At 33.8% G+C, this 15,941-nt stretch overlaps 1 protein-coding gene across 6 annotated transcripts in view; it reads left to right on the top strand.

The window, feature by feature from the left end:
* LOC145277992 (monocarboxylate transporter 9-like) overlaps positions 1-15,941 on the top strand; it is a 166,338-nt gene that overhangs the window by 97,649 nt on the left and 52,748 nt on the right. For 4 of the 6 annotated variants that reach the window (XM_080130139.1, XM_080130140.1, XM_080130135.1 and 1 more), the window contains exon 1: positions 3,808-4,947. The exons of 1 other annotated variant lie outside the window; for it this stretch is intronic. The gene's annotated coding sequence lies outside the window, so the exon portion shown is untranslated. Of the gene's footprint in view, positions 1-3,807; positions 4,948-6,432; positions 6,548-15,941 lie in introns of those variants that run through there. One more of the 6 variants, XM_080130137.1, reaches the window with a different exon arrangement.

Genomic DNA, 15,941 nt, shown 5'->3' with positions numbered 1-15,941 from the left:
TCTCTCAGCTTTTGTGAACACACATCCGCATGTGCCGTGTATGTGTCCACATGGTCGTTTAGTTCGCAGTAATTCATAACAGGCCGCACTTTTCACTTGTTATGCTGAACAATCGCCATTAGTGGCATTAATCCTTTGGGTGGACCAAGCTCTTTTCCTGTGTATGGTATCAGGCATCCATTGCGAATCCAAGTTTGCAATCCGCAGTCATAGTCCTACAGGTGTCTGATTGATCAGCTGTTGTGGTGGCTGCTCACTCGACTACTTAAAGGTTGCAGTCCAATGTTTCTTAGTCGGGTCGAATACGGCATCAAAGTCGGGTCGTTTTATTTTCACTGCAACAGCAGTGCCAACACAGCAAACTTCTTTCGGGAAATTGGCCTCACCGTGTTCATTTATATGAACGCCGCCCAACAGGCGGATGACATCAATTCCGAGCAAGAGATCGAATCCCAATAGATCTCCATCCATGGCCAACATCTCCACCACTACGGGAATCCTTTTATCCACCTGCAAACTAACCTTGGTCACTCCTTTGCTGTTTTTTTTTTTTTTTTTTTACACAGTGATCACCACTTATCAAGGCTCGGAAGCCACTCAGGGATAAGGGTTATTGCAAGTACATTACGTTAGTGAGGAGATTTGCTGAAATGTTTACTTAAGGGGGCGGTTCATTAGGAATTTGCCAACATTGGACTTGAAGACAACCAAGTTGTAGTCCGGAGGGAAGCAGGCAGACGGAACAGAGTTCCACAGGCGTGCAGTTCTAAGAAAGAAGCTTTGTTCATGGAATCCGCGTTTTGATTTAGGCACAGATATAGAGTGGGGGAAATTTTTCACAGTGGATTCAGCTAGACGGGTGTTTTTCGTGAAAGATTGGCGAGGGGGGACCAGAGATTGGAGTTCAGACGAGCATCTGCCATGGAAATAACGATAAAACAAGGACAGGCTCGCAACGTCTCTTCTGTGGGAGAGAGGTTGCAGGTTACAGAAAAGGGCATCCCCCACTAAGCCACGAAGTCTATTTTGTACTCTGTCAAGGCAGGATAGGCTGTTTTTAGCAGCTCCTGCCCAGATATGGCAACAGTATTCCATCCTTGGAAGTACTTGGCTTTTATATAGATAGAGAATTGCATCAGTAGTTAGATATCTTCTGGAGCTGTAGAAGGATCCCACCATCTTTCCAGCGACCTTGGCAACAGACTTGATGTACGTGTTCCATTTCAGATCAGGAGTAAAGGTCAAACCCAGAAGCTTGTCAAAACACGGGGCCTCACCCAGACGACAGCCATCCATCACAATTGATGCCAGATGTGGATCAGAGCGTTGATGATGTAAGGATAGGAGTTTGGTTTTGGATGCATTAAAGGTAACCAGCCACATCTTCCCCCACTGAACCACGCGCTCGAGATCAGAGGAAAGAGAATCAGAGAGAACTTTGTCATTTACAGCCTTTGATGTGTTACCGTAGATGGTCGTATCATCAGCATAGATGTCAACGAATGATTTAAGTATGTGTTTAGGGAGGTCATTGATGTAGATCAGGAAGAGAGTTGGGCCCAGGATTGACCCCTGAGGGACTCCAGCATTTATATTGCAGGCCTCCGATTTTTGTCCATCTATCACTACTCTTATGAGCCTATCGGAGAGAAATGATTTAATGATTGAGAAAACATTTCCAGTTATACCGTAGCTGGAAATCTTATGAAGTAGACCCTTATGCCATATCTTGTCGAAGGCCTTTGATATGTCAAGAGCAATTGCCCTAGAAAGGAAGCCTTTGTCAAAAGATTCACTAATCCTGTGGGATATAACCATCAGCACATCTGCGGTAGATCTTGCAGAGCGGAAACCATATTGTGTGTCACTAAGAAGGTTATTCCTGCTGAGGTGGTTGACTATTTCTCTATTTAATATTGATTCCAGCAACTTACTCATAACACACAGGAGACTTATTGGTCTGTACTAAGAGGGAGATGACTTATCACCTGAATTCTTAAATACAGGTTATACTTTTTCCATCAACAGTCAGTACCTCTGTCTTGTGTCCATTCCGTGGACCACAAACCGTACTCCTTACTAGAGATCGAGTGTACCCAGAGTCAACCAATGCGTCCTGAATCCGTTAACACGCACGCGCTTCACTGGCAGGCCGGTTTTCATCCTACTCGACCAGATGCCATACTTCACAAGATCTCCAGCTACCGTATCAAGGATGGAGTACTGCTGCTACATCTGGGCAGGAGCTGCTAAAAACAGCCTATCCTGCCTTGACAGAGTACAAAATAAACTTCGTAGCTTAATGGGGGGATGCCCTTTTCTCTTCCCTGCAGCCTCTCTCCCACAGGAGAGACGTTGCGAGTCTGTCTTTGTTTTATCGTCATTTCCATGGCAAGTGCTCGCCTGGGCTCCAATCTCCCGTCCCCCTCGCCAATCTTTCACGAGAAACACCCGTCTGGTTAAAACTACTGACAATAATTTCCGCCACTCTTTATCTGTGCCTAAATCCAAACGCAGATCCTATGAGCAGAGCTTCTTTCTCAGAAGTGCACGACTGTGGAACTCTCTTCCGTTTGCCTGTTTCCCACCTGACTACAACTTGGATGTCTTCAAGTCCAACATAAACAAATTCCTGACAAACCGCCCTCTTAAGTAAGACACTCTATCAAATCTCCAATACTAATGATTACTACAATACTATCTCATTGATTACTGTACATGCAATAACCCTTATCCCTTAGTGGCCTCCGGGCCTTAATAAGTGGTGACCTCCATGTAAAAAATAAAAAAAGAAAATATATTTGCGCATGTCTAGAGGAGCATTAAGTCGGCTTACGCTTACTCAGTTATAATCTTTTTTCAATATTGACCCCTTAGCAGATATTTTACCAGCAAAAAAAACAAATCGGATTTGTTCAACAGATGTAGCACAATGGGTGAGAAACCCTTTCGAGGGAGCCCCAGCTCCCTACATTTGGGGCCTTTTAACAGATATGTACTGCTCTCGTGAGCAAGCGCACACCTCACTGAGTGCACATTTTAAAGGTTGACGCTGTCAGTGTGGGTGATTGACAGGTGTTTTGTGTAGCCGAGTTCAGGGAGCCGACATCATATCAACTTCTTGATGTAAGAGGATGTGTCTATCGTTTGATCGTATCTAACACTCAGAGAGCTGGTTGCTGTTCCCAGAATTGAACAATCGTTCAAGAAACGTCCATACAGTAGTAACCCAAGTAACTCTCACCGACAAACGATTGTGTCATACAGGTCCAAATTCTCTATATATCAAGTTTCAAGTCTGTAGACCTAAAATTGATGGAGTAGTTTGGTAGAGATCGCACCTTTGTGCAAACAAACAGACAGACAGAGAGACAATGTCATTTTATATATAGAGAGAGATTGACTTTATTCTGTTACAGTTTGTAATGTTCATTCATAATCCTTTTCTAATTTTTACATTGTGTGCTATTTTTTTCACCGTCTATCGGAGACATAAGACTTTGCATAAATATCAGATGGTTGAATTGGAGAAAGTTCGTTGAATTTGAATTCGTAACATCTCTTATTCACAACGCTGATGTAAAAGTTAACCTTTAAAAGATACATTTAGTATAATCGTAACAGTTCGAGTAAAGCATTGCCAACGTGTGTTTAAAATTGAACTTCTGTCGGCAATAATCTTTCTTAATAGTAAAATGGCTTTCTCCAACTTTTGGTAGTATGTTATTAGGTACCTCCAACGCGATGTGTCAAACGTCAGTAGTACACATTTTAATAGTGACGTCATCATTTCGTTTGTTTGTGTTAATTTCTATGGATAAGCGTTCGCGTTATAATTATTAATGGAGTAAGGTACCTATGTATGTCATTATCATATTTTTCATGCTCAATAGTTTCGAATTCTCCAGCAAAAATCAAACCATTTCTCGTATAATCGATTAATCTATTTTTAAAATGTCTACGTATATTCGAAACTATGCTGCAACCAACTTAAAGAAAACAAATCAGTTATATCTTATGTAGTATTAGCACTGGTCGGACTAGGCGTAGAGTTTTCAGGGAATATCAAATTCACAAGCCGCTCCTAACCGTATGTATATCACGGTCAAAGAAATATGATATACACCACTTAACATTCTCAAATGGTCACCCATCTGGCACTGGCTATGCTCCACATCGCTTAACTTCAGTAATCTAACTAGAAATGGTGTGTGAACGAGACTATGCCTTCGAATACCTGTACATAAATTCTTCATTCTGAGAAAAATTAGAGCTACCTATGTTGCAAATCTGACTTATTAAAACACAAAAATATATTTTGTTTTACAGCATTCAGTTGCAAGAGAGTGCGTATGAGCACGTGAGAATATATCAGCAGGAACTGTAAATTAGCTTGCTTGCCGAAAATAAAGTACATATGCAAATTAGGAAGTGTGCGAGATAAATAAAAAGAAAAAAAGAACACCACGTGGTAGGGGGAAGAAAAAGTGTAGTTGTAAAATCGAAGACGAGAAATGGATGTCTTTGGCCGGTGTGTAGGGGAGAGAAAGAAAACCCCCTCCAGAGATGGGCATGTCGCCCTGCAAAGGAAAACTTTTAAGCTGGCCTCGAGACAGGAAGAAAGAAAACCGCCAATAAACGATTTGTGTTTAAAAAAAAAAAAAAAAAGAAAAAAGAAAGAAAAGCCGAATAGGATTTATTTATTTTTGTTTGTTTGCCCATTTGCGATGGTACGCACGTTACACAATTTTTCAAAAAAAAATGTTGTTATATTGTATGATGTAGCGTTCTCATTTTGGTTAATGTACGTATATCACACACTGTGACGCATATCATGCATGCAACAACTTCTCCGGTTCCATGACATGGTCACATCTACTCCATAACCGTCTGAGTTATATAAGTGTTAACATCTGCAACTTGGACGTGTACATCTTTATATCAACTGTGAGTACAACATTTCCATATTTTAATTATGTGTTTATTACTTTATATACGAAGTAAATTTAATTTTCCTCTGTTTCGCTGACAATTATAGCTTTTGAACCGAAGCCTGCGGTATGATACTCTGTCGACGCAGCCACTTATATCAAATTCTTTAGGGTTGAGTATAATTTTATTTAGATTTTAATCTTCTTAAGAAAACATAAAAATTGTGAAAAAGTGCTCTCGTCATAAAATTTATTTTACTCATCCTGGGATAAGTATTATTTTAAAATGAATACATCATAATCAAGTAGTGGTCAATTTTTATATATAAAAAAAAACGTTGTTGATATCATTTACCAATAGCACCCGTACCGTGGATTGGTGGTGAATGCTTCTGATTATCAGTTAGATGGTTGTTGATTCGATATCTTATTTGAGATGAATGCTAGTTAGTCACACTTAGCGTTGCAATAGAGTCAAACAGTCTGTCTGCGAATGAGTATCCGACTCATGACGATTATAAACAATAACTATAGCATTTAATGCATTTTTCTTTGTGGAGTAAAGTTTAAATATAGTGAAACAGTCTGTTTGTGGACGAGTATATATATATATATATATATATATATATATATATATATATATATATATATATATGTATATATATATTTCAATCCTGGCTTGAGGTAGTTGCCTGTCTAGCCGCACTGATGAGCTGTGAAACAGCGAAACATTACTGCATGTGGATGACTATAATGCTCCTTATCTTGAATTGAGCATATTGAGAAGTGATATACGAATTACCATTAGTGTATAAGCGATGCTTTTTGTTTAAACAAATCGAGCAGAGGTAGTTCGGACGATGTCAAAACATCGTTAAACTCATGACTCATACAGTAGCCGCCGATAACGTAGTGGCTAGAAGACTTGACTGTCGTACAGACGGTCGGGTTTCAATCCTGGCTTGAGGTAGTTGCCTGTCTAGCCGCACTGATAATCTATGAAACAGCGAAACAGTACTGTATGTGGATGACTATATATATATATATGTGTGTGTGTGTGTGTGTGTGTGTGTGTGTGTGTGTGTGTGTGTGTGTGTGTGTGTGTATTCACTGGGAGAGATGCACCCCCAGTTTTCATAAAGACATGCATGTAGGAGAAGGAAGAACTCTGATGTAAAAATCTGCCGTCCACTGTATGCTCTGTCTTGTGGCAATTATCTGCACTGACAAAGATTAACAGTAATTCCAAAATACGTGGTTTGTTCTACGCAAATCTTTTACCACTATAAATAAATCATCTGTGGGGATTTCCGAACAACTTAGTTTTTGTGGAGGAACCTCATACGCTGAAATCGACAAAAGAGTCTATATATATATATATATATATATATATATATATATATATATATATATATATATATATATATATATATCAGTCTCATGACGGTTATAAGAATTAACTATAGCATAAATTTCAATTTTCATTCTTTTCTCTTTATAGGATACTAGCCTGGGTACCCGGCGTTGCTCGGGTGTTTTGAGGTGTATGACGAGCAAAGAAAAAAGTGGTAATAGGCAGGCAGGCTCGAATCGGTACCGTGAAGGGGGAAAAGAAGGTGAAAAAAAATGACGTCTTTGCTATTGTAATAATAACACCACACTAAACCTAACTAATCTAGTGTATGCCCCTTCGAAGAATGTCTCCAACCCCACTCTAAAAACTTATACAACGCATACATAGGCCACACCACAACAACACTCTCCAGACGATTAACCTATCATTCAGCTGACAATAGTGCCATAAAACAACACCTAATATTTCATGATAAAAACTTACAGTCGTCCGACATTAGAAATATCTTAACGAACAATACTAAAATTCGATACCTTAACAATTGCACACGACGACTAATATTACTAGAAGCCATACTTATCAAAAAACTACATCTCTTTTTTAACTGGATCTCATTTAACACCGGGACAAATATACTAACACTATTTAATAACCAACAAGAAACTAAATAAATAAAGTATAAAATGAAAAAATCGAAATTAAAAATAAAAATAATTCGCCCCTAACCATCCTGCACCCACCTTTATAACCAATAAAAAAAAACTATAAATACACCAAGGCCCAAAGGAAAAAAAAAAAAGAAAACGACAATAACAACAATCGCCCCCGATGATAATTGGACGCTCCGATAGAAAGTGCTTGAGTAGAATATGGCTAAACAACAACTTTCAGGCGCGATTTTATACAATATGCTTACTGAAATAAAAAAAAGGCCGCTCGGCAAATCGAAAAGATATCCAGAAAATGGGAACTTTTGGGGGTATCCGAATAAGTATCGAAATCAGAAAAATTATAGCCTAATTTTCGATCCCAAAAACGAGTCTTGTAATATTTTAACGCTTAATTTTCCATTGCTAGTACTAACGGTAAATATTTGTTTAAATCATCAATAAAACTAAAACTTATAGATCATGATAACATCAAAGTTCTTAGCAAAGAGTTTGGCTTTGTTTGATGCTGACGAGATTACATCAGGTCCATTGATGATGGTTGGGATAAAACACACGCTTCTGTTCAGGGCCCTGTTTGCTATTTGCCAAAACTAGTGGGAATCAAGCCACTGCTCAGCTACTTTGGATTTAACGGGCTGAGCATACAATTCTCTTGCATTTTTATTACTCTTTTGCCGTGGTTGAAGGTGGCTTTAGTCTAAGTACATCTATTACGTTGTAATAATTTATGTACAAGTTAAAAAAGCATTTCATCCAAGGCATGAAAATTGTTAAACAAAATGTTTTTACTATAGGCTTTAAGAATAAAGGTACAAGTATCTTTGTTTTTCTATTTTATATTTAATTCTATCACCATTTAATTTTTCCCCCTCTTCTTCTTTCCTGATCTTTCTTATTTATATTTATGTCTCGGCAGCAGTGTGAAAAGCATATCTTATTTTCCTTTTATTAATATTATTGGAATTTTTCCCCCTTTTCCCTTGTACATATTTGTGAATTATTCCATGGATTTCGGCCTTAGGATTATTTTGGACCATCTTCCAATTACGGGATTTCCTTGGATTTTACTTGTGTAAATGGAAATTCAATTAACTTTCTTGAAGTTATATTTTTGGATTTTACCGTCATTGGATTATTTATCTTTCACTAGACTATCGATTCACGTGTAATCACCTTTTTCTTCACCATATTCCCTCTGCTTCACTTTTTTGTTATCAAGTAAGATCTTTGACTTACTTGTTGTTTCATCAAATACTTTTGTATGCAAAATCCGATCCCGTATTTTGCTAATTCCTACCCTCTGATGAGAAGGAACGTATTTCTTCGAAACTCCGAGGATTAAGGAATATCCACTTATCAAGTGTTTCCTTTCCAGATTAAATATGTTTTTAACTCATTTCAAAGTGTTTTTTACCATGTTTTATTAACTGTTTGTTCGTATTATAAGCTCTATTTCCTATTTGGTTTTATCGAGCTTTTATATCTGGCTGAGATAACTTTATAAATATTAATTCTTTAATATTTATAATATACTTTAGTTTTACCATCTTGGATCATTTTGGTAAATTAAATTGTAATTTTTATTATATATATATATATATATATATATATATATATATATATATATATATATATATATAGTAAGTTATAAAGTATATGTGGCGTAAGCCTGAAAAATCCTAGAGTGGATGAAACGCGGAATATTCAGTGTAGCTTTATCGCCATATACATTTTATAACTTACTAGCTCTACCTACGCATTGAGCACTTTTGAAGTAAATACTTAAAGTTTACACATAAATTTATACTTTCCTATATTAATTTATGTGAGTAAATGAAGTAGTCATATATATATATATATATATATATATATATATATATATATATATATATATATATATAGTGTAATATTATAGTTCTCCAAGTTTCAGATATCAACCATTACCAGTTAGTAATTTATTGCTTTTCTAAAGGTAACGATTAAAATATTATTTCGTTCGTGACTTACAAGTAAATACGTATAATATAAAGAAAAATAAGAAAACCTCAACTGTCCTAAGGGATTGGGTAATGGAACTTCGAAAAAATGCGAAGTATATGAATTAAAATGGAGGGCTAGCAAATATAAACCGTGTAAAACAAAAAGATGCAACCTATCATAAATATGCAGGATCCTGAAAACCATGAAACTACCAACGATAGATGACCTCATAAATTGATAAATGTTGATATACTATATAATAGGTATATATAGGTTAATAGGTAATAGGTTATAATTGGTATATATAATTGGTATATATAATAGGTTAAACTCATCTACTCTAATCATATGTTAAGCTGAACATCTTAATTAGAAAGTCATGAATAAATTGTACATATAAAATTTAGGTTAAATCACTATAATGGAAATGTGATTTAGATATACGTTCTCAATCGTAAAATAATAATTAATATGCAAATTTATAAAAATGAATATAATTGAACGTAAGCCGAATATTTTTAGTCTTTAATTGTAAATTGAGTCAATATAAGATCATAATAATGTCTAAGTATGTTGGGAGAACACAATTAACTTAAGCATATGTCAATTTGAAGAATAGAATTATTTAGTTATTTCCATGGTAAGTGCTCGTCTGTGCTCCAATCCCTGGTCCCCCCTCACCAATCTTTCACGAGAAACACCCGTTTAGCTGAAACCACTGTCAATAATTTTCCCCACTCTTTATCTATGCCTTAATCAAAACGTAGATTCCATGAACAAAGCTTCTTTCTTAGACGTGCACACCTGTGGAACTCTCTACCGCTTGCCTGTTTCCCACCTGACTACAACTTGGATGTCTTAAAGTCCAACATAAGCAAGTATCTGATAAACCGCCCCCTTAAGTAAGACACTTTATTAAATCTCCATTACATACGATTACTACGATATTATCCCATTGATTACTGTACAGGCAATAACTCTTATCCCCGAGTGGCTTCCGGACCTTGATAAGTGGTGACTACCATGTAAATAAAAAATTTAGAATATACACGTTTGATGAATCTTTGAAAGATATTAGTGTGAATATAATTTCTACCAGAAATTACAACTATAGAATTAAATGTAACAAGAATAAATACTTATCAATTAAAGACAAAAAGGTTACAATTAATCATACCAAGGTAATTACGTAAGCATAAGTAAGTATAAATTACGTTTAAAAACGCATACACATATGAATTATAGTATATGAGAAACCAGAACTTATAGTAAATGGTGATAGGGGGTGGTCTGAACAGAATAAGATATGTGGGAATGATAGTGTGGCATGCATAAATGAATTCAGGGTTTACTCACGATGTTAGTGAATGGGAATTTATAATATATATATATGTGTGTGTGTGTGTGTGTGTGTGTGTGTGTGTGTGTGTGTGTGTGTGTGCAAACAGTTAATAAAATATGTTAAAATATGATATAATATCGTGGTTTTATCGAGCTTTTACATCTGGCTGAGATAATTTTATAAATATTATTTCTTTAATATTAATAATATACTTTAATTTTACCATCTTGGATCATTTTGGTAAGTTTAATTGCAATTTTTATTATATATATATATATATATATATATATATATATATATATATATATATATATATATATATATATATATATTAATTGTCTGTATTTTTTATATGTATTTTCATTGATTGAGATTTTCGGACTGACTTATATATACAGTATCGGCCATACTATAAGGAACGTAACAAAATTTACAATTATTCATGTATATTTAAAAAATCAGTGCATGGATTTTTCGGAAATACTCAGAATAAACAAATAGAACCAATGTGTATAAACTAGTACCAAAAAAAAATTACGATTCAATATTGATAAATATTTTTGTTTAAAATTATATCTGTGGATTTATCCTGACCAAAAGTTAAGGAACGAAATAGAAAATTTATTTTTAAGAGACTAAACTTTACATAAAAATAGCTAGTTTTTAATATTGGAACTGCTGATAAGCACAACAAAGAAAAATTGCGTCACCGACTCGCAAAACTCTGTCTCTCCAAGAAAAAAAATTGATTTTAGACAATTACAAAGAAAAGAAATCAATTTCAACAATTTCTAATATCGTTCGAAGATCGAAAAGTGTTGTTCATCGTGTGATAGCTTGATATAAAAATAAAAATACATTAGAAGCATCCCCTGAAACCGGCAGACCCCCTAAAATGTCTCAAAGAGAAGATAGGATTATGGTAAGGCAGGCTCTTAGTGACCGATTCAAATCCGCAACATCAATTTCTCGTGATTTTAATGAACAGACTGGGAAAAATATATCTAGAAAAACTGTTTCTCGACGGTTAGCAGCTGCTGGATTGCATGCCAGGGTGCCAGTATCTAAACCCTTGATCTCCAAGAAGAACAAAAATAGCCGTTTGAAGTTTGCCCATGAGCATGTCGTCTGGACTGATGAACAATAGGCTAAGGTTCACTTCAGCGATGAATCCAAGTTCAATGTGTTTGGATCTGATGGAAAGAAGCATGTACGGCGTAAAGCAGGTGAACGATTATCCTCCAAATGTGTTAAAAAGACACTTAAAATTCGGAGGGGGAAGTGTAATGGTGTGGGGTATGATATCCTCGGAAGGAGTTGGCCCTCTAGTTCGAATCTATGGTAGGGTTAATGCGGAGACTTATAAGCAGCTCCTTCAACAACATGTCATTGAGAGCTTACGCCTTTCACCTAATCAGCCAAGCATTTTTATGCAAGATAACACCCCTTGCCATAAAGCTAAAAAAGTGATAAGTTACCTCGAGGAAGAAGAAATAAGAGTAATGGACTGGCCAGCGCAGAGTTCGGATCTGAATCCGATAGAAAATGTTTGGAAAATGATTGGAGAAAGAGCACAGACGAGGAATCCCCAAAATCAAAATCATTTGTAGGAGTTATTGAAAGAAGAGTGGGAAAAGATAAATCCTGAATTTGGCAAGAAACTAATCCAGTCTTGTGGTCGAAGATGCAGTGAGGTCATAAAGAATAAAGGGATGTTCACTAAATGTTGAATGAATTTATTTTTTAAAACATTTGCATTAAAAAAAACATAAAGTTTCTATTTCGTTCCTTAACTTTTGACCAGGATAAATCCACAGATATAATTTAAAACTAAAATATTTCTAAATATTGAATCGTATTTTTTTTTTTTTGGTAATAGTTTATACACATTGGTTCTATTTGTTTATTCTGAGTATTTCAGAAAAATCCATGCTCTAATTTTTTAAATACACATGAATAATTGTAATTTTTTTCCGTTCCTTATATTATGGCCGATACTGTATATATATATATATATATATATATATATATATATATATATATATATATATATATAGTAAGTTATAAAACATATATGGCGATTAAGCTACACTGAATATATATATATATATATATATATATATATATATATATATATATATATATATATATATATTCTGAAGAATCCTAGAGTAGATGAAACGCGGAATATTCAGTGTAGCTTAATCGGCATATATATTTTATAACTTACTAACTAGCTCTACCTACGTATTGAGCACTGTTGAAGTAAATACTTAAAGGTTATGCATAAATTTATACTTTCGTATATTAATTTATGTGAGCAAATGAAGTAATTATATATATATATATATTATTATTATTATTATTATTATTATTATTATTATTATTTCTTATTAAATATTGTACCCAAAAAGAATTTTCATATATATATATATATCGTATTTATAATTTTCCGAATTTTATTATGTTCATGTAATTGCGAATTCGGTAATTGTTCATATACCAATAAATTTTAAGTTAGTATAAGGTGACTTAAATAGTAAGCCTAAAAATTACCATTTTTTGTAATTGAGCATTCATATATTGTTTTAAAAAATCAAGACAACAAAAATTGGAATGATAGCAACAAGTAGTGCATTTTAATCGATTGAAACATTTAAAAATAGAGTTCACAATATTATTGTAATATGAAAGGAAGTAAATAAAAAATATTTCTGGTGTGGAACAAAAATCTACTAATAACTAACACAGCATATGTGAAGGATTTAAAAGCTTAAATTTAATAGTATGAATAGGCTCCCAGAATATTGAATACTGTGGTATCAAGTCTTACAAAATATTTTTTTTTTTGGGGGGGGGGTAATATTTTTATATAAGACAATCCCAGACAAAAAAAAGAAATAGCTCAATACACTAGCTAGAGCAAAATAAAATTTATAGTTTTTTTGTTACATTTCATTCAGAAAAATACATTTTTTCAAAACAAAAATATATTATTTGAACAATGAATATAATTCTAAGTAATTTCCTTAACCCATGGATTTTCGATGTTGGACAATCTCCTTCTATGTATCTGCTGAATAGCAAAATTATTTCAAACAAGATTTAATACTTTGCGAATGACTTTTCCTCTGAGGAGATGAGTCCATGGGTTAAGGAAATCAATTAGAATTATATTCTTTGTTAAATAATAAATTTTTGTTTTGAAAAAAATATTTTTTTCTGAATGAAATTTAAATATAAAAAGCTATATTATATATATATATATATATATATATATATATATATATATATATATATATATACTCGGGGTTTTTTATTCAAAAGTAATGGACTAATGAATTCAACGAGGTTGTTAGATAGTGCTCAATAAAAAGAGCTGATAATACTTGTTTATTGTTATATAAACATGGTCACATCCTGCTGCTACAAATAGTCACTTGTTTCAATCAAACAACAGGTATCATCAGGCAGCGACTTGACTATTCAAAAGTTCAATGAATAACCTGATTATTCATTTATGATTTATGATTATTCATTGAACTTTTGAATAGTCAAGTCGCTGCCTGATGATATCTGTTGTTTGATTGAAACAAGTGGCTATTTGTAGCAGCATGATGTGACCATGTTTATATAACAATAAACAAGTATATATATATATATATATATATATATATATATATATATATATATATATATATATATATATATATATATATATGAGAGAGAGAGAGAAGAGAGAGAGAGATGTACGGTATTTTTATTTTTAAATAAACATTTATTTATTTGAAGTTTCTAATTTTCGGCTTATAACAAAGCCCCCATTAGAATTTTTTTTTAAAAACAATACATTTTTTCAAAATTTTTTATTTAAATGGTCTTCGTTCATTAAACGAAATTGGTTTTAAAAATGTCTTATATATACATATGTGTGCGTGTGTGTGTGTGTGTGCGTGGATGTATGTATATGTATGTAGTCGTCTCAAACTTTAGAATCTTCTGTTATAGGCAAGATATAATTGCAAAATAATGGGAAAATTACCCATTTTGAACTCAACATTATAAAAGACATGCGATAATCGGTTTGATTAACATATAAAACCTATTTATCCCTTGTGTTTAACTTGAGCGAAATTATCCATTGCTGAATGCTATAGTGAAACCAGTTCCCCTGTGACGTTATTCCATAGACATTAAAATCAACCTTGTATCAGGCTGGTTCGTTAGCTAGCCGTTATGAATGAATATTTTCTATGTAGATGATGTTCAGGGATTACTGACTCCAAGAACGGTGTATTATATTGGATAGTTTCATTCCAATTAATAAATGTGAACGTTTGACACATTTCATGTACTAAATTTTGGATAAAATTCTTGTTTTTATTGTATTTCTTGTCCTGAAATAAAATTCTAATGTACTTTTTTTAAAGTTGTAAGCATGTAACTTTAATTCAGTGTTTTAATCGCGACAGCCCAAAGAAAACTCGTTTCTTTTTGTTGTTGTGTTGTTGTTGTTGTTGTTGTTGTTGTTTTATTTTTTTTACAAAAATATTTTAATGTTTTAAAATACTTTACTGTTTTAAAATATTATTACAGATAACACAAAATACATTTTAGACATTTCTTTTTAACGTAAAGATAAGTTAAATGGTCAATCTTATATACGTTAAAAATTAAATTAGATATGTTTATGATAAAAGAAAAGTATAATTTCTGTTTTTAGGTAAATAGACGGAATCATCCGAAATTTCAGCGAAGATCAAGCAAAATGTGGGCTAATCCACCAGTGGCTATAGTAGGGGCATGATTGAATGTACTAATCCCTTCTTAGTTAGAAAGCAAATTTTGGGAGGGTATGCCTCATAGGACTGAAAAGAATTCTTTTTTCGCTTTATTTTTTACTAATACTTTCTAATACTTCGGATTGACTTGGACGAAATTATCCATTGTTGACTGCTAAGGAGAAACGAGTTCCCTTATTAATTAATAAATATACCCAACAGTAAGATCAACCTTGTATCAGACTGGTTCGTTGGATAGCCGCTTTGAATGAAGATTTGCTGCGTAGATGATGTATAAGTGTTACAAGAACAAGAAAAAGGGTCCCCTTTTATTGTAAGTAAGAAGAACTTTAGATAAGTGGAAAATGAGATTAGGATAGACCAGATTCGAACTTTGTAAGCAAGGTTCTGAAATAGATTCAGAAAATGGAATGTTATAATTTCGCATTGTTCAAGTTCATATGTTTGTTTGTAAAAGGAATTTAATTGTTCAATTCTTTTTATGAAAACTGAATTAAAATATGGTCAGCTAGAAAATAATGAATAATGCAATTTAGAAATATATTGAAAATAGGTTAGGTTGAAAAATAGGTTACTGAGAATATCTGCAGAAATGGTTTGGGAAAATGTGCCGAACCACGTACGTTTAGGCGACGTGAGTCAATCACGTTTTGAAGCCATATATGACGCCATAGCTGAAAGGGGATTTCTCAATATAGCAGCTGGGCAGTCAAGAAGTAAGGCAGTTGAGTCCGGGTCGAAGCCAGCACAGTCAACCGTACAGAGCTGACATGAGGAGGGTCCCCCTTAGAGGCGAAAGGGTAGAACTTTAAACATGTAAAAACGACTTTGAATTCCTTGACGTCATCATCATTCGACTGG

The sequence above is a fragment of the Euprymna scolopes genome, chromosome 6 (genome assembly GCF_053919585.1).
Source record: "Euprymna scolopes isolate OS-2025 chromosome 6, ASM5391958v1, whole genome shotgun sequence".
Taxonomy (NCBI): Eukaryota; Metazoa; Mollusca; class Cephalopoda; order Sepiida; family Sepiolidae; genus Euprymna; species Euprymna scolopes.
Note: the sequence above shows the minus strand (reverse complement) of the source record. Positions and strands in the feature narration are given on the sequence as shown.